Genomic DNA, 5,911 nt, shown 5'->3' with positions numbered 1-5,911 from the left:
AAAAAAAAGCAAAACAAAGAGAAAAAAAGGTATTTGTTTCATGTACATACCTTCCTTGCCACCTTGCCACTGGTCAAACCTTCCTTGCCACCAGCCAGCCAAAACTTTGGTGCCACCGGCCACATTTCGTTGAGTCATTTTATTAAATAGTTGGTGAGCAACATTAATAACAAAGTAACCAAGTCACCGAACTAGTCCGGTCCGAGTACGATTCGAGCTCGATTGGAGCCAAGTCAAATCAAGCTAGGGCCTGCTCGAACTCGGCTCGAACACATTTTCGAGCTCAAAAAACGGCTCGACTCGGCTTGAACTCAACTACGAATTGAGCTTTTTCGTGTTGAGCGTGTTAACCGAGTTATCTCGGTTCGTGTACACCCCTAGATGGGACCAAGCTATTGATTTGAAAGGAAGGATTGTTAGTTTTCCTATGAGTGGACCGTAAATTACGGTCCAATCGATTGGACTCGGAAACTGTTAAATTTCCAAGGGATGATGACCATATACACCCCTTTAGTTGCGTTGGAAGCGGATTGCGTCCTAACCACGCCTGGAAGGGGTTCTGTGGGGTTCACTATGATGTATTGATTTTATCTGCATTGTTCATTTATTTTTCCAGATCATTCTAGCCTAAGGCCCAAAAATGAGGCAGAAAGGCTCAAGTGGACCACATAGTGAGTATTGAACACCCACCGTTAAAATTTTCCTGTGGACCACAGAAGTTTTGCATCAATCTGAGATTTGTTTTTTCCATTCATCCATGTTTTTGTGACCTTATGAACAGGTTGGATGGAAAATAAACAACACGGTGGGCATTATTATCACTGTTGCTTCCTGTGGTGTGGTCCACTTGAGCCTTGGATCTGTCTCATTTTTCGGCTTGCATCATAAAGTGATCTGGGAAAATAGATGAACGGTGTGGATAAAGTCCATCATGGTGCCGGGAAAATGGATGAACGGTATGACGCAATCCGCTTTCAACCTCCGTAAGACGTCTTACGTAATGAATTGTCCAGATTCCAGTGTCCATTCACGGTACGAATATAGCAATCGGTGGAGAATCCTATTCCCACCTCCGTTTCAATGGACGCGGATTGCCTGCAGTCCCGCTCACCAAGGTATCCATGCTGACCCGACTGTAGGGCCCACCATGATGTATTTGTTTTATCCACGCCGTCCATCTGTTTTTTTTCAAATCATTTTATTAAATCATTTACAATATAAGACAGATCCAAAGCTGAAGTGGACCACACCATCAGAAACAGTGGGAATAATGTCACCCTTTGTTCAAACCTTCCTAGGGCCCACCATGATGTTTGTTTGCCATCCAACATTTTCATAAGATTATACAGATCCGGAGGAAGAAAAGATACAAATATCAGCTTATCCAAAATTTCCATGGCCCCGAAAAGTTTTTAACAGTAGGCATTCAATCCCCACCATTTCTGTAGCGTGTGGTCCACTTGAGTTTTGAATATGCCTCATTTTTAAGCTCATAATCTAAAATTACCTCAAAAAACGGATGGATGACGTAGAAAAATATGGACGCGGATTTCCTGCGAAAGCCTTTCGCAGGAAGTTCCTGCACTGGGAAATTAGGTGGGGCCCACTGTGATGTTTGTGAGAAATCTTATCTGTCCATCCATTTTTTAAGTTCATTTTAGGACAAGTTACCAAAAATTAACCGTATCCAAAGCTCAAGTGAGCCAAAAACGTGATCAGTAAATGTCCACAGTTGAAATATTTGTGGGGCCACATAAGTTTTGATTCATGCTAATATTTTTGCTTTCAGTTCATCCCAATAGGAATGACGTTATTAACGGTATAGATGGCATCTGAATATCACTGATGAACCCAGGAAGGTTTCAATGGTAGGAATTTCCCTAACCACATTTTCCTTTAGTACGGATCACTCAAGCTTTAGATACGGTTCATTTTTGACAACATGTCTTAAAATGAACTCACAAAACGGATGGATGGAAAGGATTTCTCAAAAACATCACAGTGGGCCCCACCTAAGTTCCCAGTGCAGGAACTTCCTGCTAAAGGCTTTCGCAAGAAATCCGCGTCCGAAAAATATATACATTACGGTGAAAGTCGGTTCGGTTCGGTTGGGTTGGGTTGGGTTGGTGCTCAACCCTAACCCAACCTAAGGTTTCTATACCTTAACCCTAACCCATCTCAACCTAATCTCAAGTTGGGAATTCTCAACCCAAGCCCAACCTAAGGAGGCGCGGTCAGGTTAGCCGGGTTGGTTGGGTAGATATATACTAATATTTTCATTATTACATTAGTCTATTATATTTTCAATACACGTCTTATTTTTTGTACTACAAATTTTATTAATTATATATGTAGTTAGTTGTTGTAAAAAGTTCAAATAACCTATTTGGGAGAGAGAAATCCAGCATATCTTGTTAGTTTGAGTCATCAAAAATGAAGTGGAACAATGAAACCCAACGACATTGGAATTTCAAGTGCTTTCAACTCGGACTATCAACACTCAATTATAATGGTGGGCCCAAAAAGCCTAATGGTGGGCATTCTCATTCCATTGTTTCCTGGTAGTATGTCCCTCTTGTTTCCTGCATCAACTTGGTTTATGCATCGACCTTAGATCCAGGATCAAGTCTTAAAATGAGAGGGACTGTGGGTCCCACTTTGATGTATTGGTCTTATATCCATGCCGTCCATCCATTTTGCCAGCTCATTGTAGGGCACGAGCCCAAAAATTGAGATAATCCAAATCTCAGTTGGACCAAACCACAGGAAACAGTGATGATTGACAATTAAAAACTTCATATGGGATACAAACGTTTTGTATCAAGCTGATATTTGTGTGGCCCCTTCCTCGGGTTATTGTGACCATATCAATAGGTTGGATGGCAGAAAAACATTCCGGTAGCCTCCAAGTTCTCAATGGTGGATGCAATACCACTGTTTCCAGTAGCGTGGCCCACTTGAGATTTGGATCTGCTGCATTTTTTGGCTCGTGCCCTAATGAGCTGGAAAAACATATGAACGGCGTGGATATAAGACAAATATATCACGGTGCGTCCCACAGGGATCCACCAAGCCGCAAAGCTCTACCATACGTCGCCTGGCCACCTTGCATAGGTTACTCACGTTAGCTGAGTGAGATCCACCCCGTCCATCAGTTATGACACCTCCTACTCACCTGGAAACCCATTAATAATGATCATCCGAAACTTTGGTTTTGACACTCAATGAGAATATTGGGATGGGACACCCACCGTAAGTTTTACGTGGGGCCCACCATGTCTTTGTTTGCCATCCAGTCCATTCATATTTCATCAACATAAAAAAAATTAACTAAAGATCACATTTTTACAACACTTAGGTAGGCCTTGCCATTTGAATTTAGATAACTAGGTAAATTTGTGGGGTGGCCCACTTCAGCAGCGAATTGTTATAAAAAAATTACATAATTTACAATTTCTGTAAAATAATTAAATCGAAAATATAAGAACAAGTTGAAGCACGTGTGATCACACTATTCTTAAATTGTTATTCGTTTCTTTTCAAAAATTGAAAATGTTGATAGATTTTAGGCAAACAACTTTTATGATACGATGAGCTTGGGTGTGGATCTGCATTTAACGAATACGAAGATCTACGAATGGAATGGAACTTTGTACATAATTTTTTGGCAGATAAAGAAAAGAAAGAATACCATATTCAAAAAGAGAATTAGAAAATTTTAGACCACTGAGTTGGCCTGTTTCTTGAGGTCTTCTGTCTAGGGTTCGTATGAACCTTGTTAACAAATCAAAGTACATTATTACTTATTTATTCTAATTCATAAGTATGGTTCGAGTGATGGTGATGGCTTGTTAAACCATCTAAGTACTATTTATATAGGCTAGGGTGGCTGACCATTTTGGTCCAGGGCCATAAACCAATGTGACTATTTTCTATCTGTTGGTGAGAAACTAGTCATTATTAGTAGTTTCCAACCATTGTGCGTGTGAGATAATTGTTACTGCATGCTAGCCGTTTAAACTCATTGGCTAGCCATTTTATAGTTGTTGGGCTAGTCACATGCAGCAGTTTCTGTATGCTCCGCATTTATGTTACATGAGGAGTTATACCTCACTCCAATGGTTAGTTTTCAACTTCTATAAAAGCCACACAGGTCTAATTCAGATCACTGGTTCATTCCAGCCACTTGACCCATATTCCATGTCACACCGGTTCGCGTAAGGTCGTCAAGGCGCCGCTAGCGCCTCTACGGCTGCACTGCCTTCACATGCATACTCCCTCGCATAGAGCTCGAGCCCATGAGCGCGAGTGTCCAATGTAAACATGCAAATCCCAATTCTCTACCAATCAACCAAAGAAATATAAAGGTACTCCATTCCTCACATATAAACACTATTTTTTATTATCCCATTTCCACTACGAGACTATTCGAATCAGCCTAATTTTTTTCAATGAAGGCAAAGCAAAGGTAGTGTACTTGATGAGCAAGGCCGATTTCATGTCCCAAAAAGCTAATTTTGTGTTTTCCCTTCATCCTCGGTGTGACCTTTATCATTAGGTTAGATGGCAAATAAACATTATGGTGGGCCTTAGAAAGGTTTCGATGATGTCTGTTCTTATCCCCACTGTTTCCTATGGTGGGGTCGACTTGAGCTTTAGGACAGCAAGGATATAAAACGCATAAAAAAGGGTGGGCCCCACGGCACCTAACACATCACGACACCACTGCTGGGGGTGGTTGATTGCTTGCCTCCAAGTGCAAAGGTTCGTAAATAATATCCTGTGAATACAGGGTCGATCCCACGGGGAGATGAATTGCGAAAAGGAGAAATCAAATGCAAAACAAACTAAGTAATAAAAAAAAATTCCCATAAACCTAAACCTAAAATAAAATAAAATAAAATAAACTCACATGGATGACTATCCACACCCCCCAACTTAAAATCTACATTGTCCCCAATGTAATGAAAATGTAATGCAAAGAACAATAAAAATAAAAGAAAGGGTGGATAGCACCTACCATGAAGAACTCACCTGCTAGGTGACACTAAAAAAAATTTGAATATGATACAAATCCTATACAAATGCTCCGTCAGACTAGGAGCATCACTCTGAATATTCTGCCTCATGAAGAGGGACGGACTCCTCTCCCAAATGAAATTTTTTCACATAAAGCTTTAGTCTCTGACTATTAAGCTTATACACATTGCCATTACGTAGATTCTCAGTTTCAACAGCCCCATGAGTATAAACATTCTTCACAATGAAGGGGCATGTCCATCTTGATCTTAACTTTTCCGGAAAGAACTGGAGACGAGAATTGTACAATAGGACCTTTTACTGAGGTTCAAAATTCTTCCTCAGGATATTTTTGTCATAAAAAGCTTTGGTCCTCTCTTTGTAGATTTTAGAATTTTCATAGGAGTCTCTCATCAGCTTCTCTAATTTATTCAACTCTAATTTTCTTTGTCCACTTGCTTGGTCTATATCAAAGTTTAATTTCTTTATTGCCCAGTAGGCTCTATGTTCCAATTCCACAAGCAAGTGGCAAGCCTTCCGATACACCAATCTGTATGGAGACATTCCAATCGGGGTCTTATAAACAGTCTTATAAGCCCATAAAGCGTTGGATAGTCTGAGGGACCAGTCCTTCCTATCTGGCCTTATAGTTTTTTCTAAAATGTGTTTGATTTTCCGATTAGAAATCTCAGCTTGCTCACTCCTTTGTGGGTAGTATAAGGTACTCACTTTATGCTTGATGCCATATTTCTTCATCAAAGCCTCAAATGTCCTATTCCAAAAGTGAGACCCGCCATCACTAATGATAGCCTTTGGAGTTCCAAATCTAGAAAAATTATTTTCTTTGAGGAATCGTATGACCACTTTGTTGTCATTGGTCCTAATTGAAATT

This window comes from Magnolia sinica, chromosome 14, assembly GCF_029962835.1.
Source record: "Magnolia sinica isolate HGM2019 chromosome 14, MsV1, whole genome shotgun sequence".
In the NCBI taxonomy this organism is placed as follows: Eukaryota; Viridiplantae; Streptophyta; class Magnoliopsida; order Magnoliales; family Magnoliaceae; genus Magnolia; species Magnolia sinica.
Note: the sequence above shows the minus strand (reverse complement) of the source record.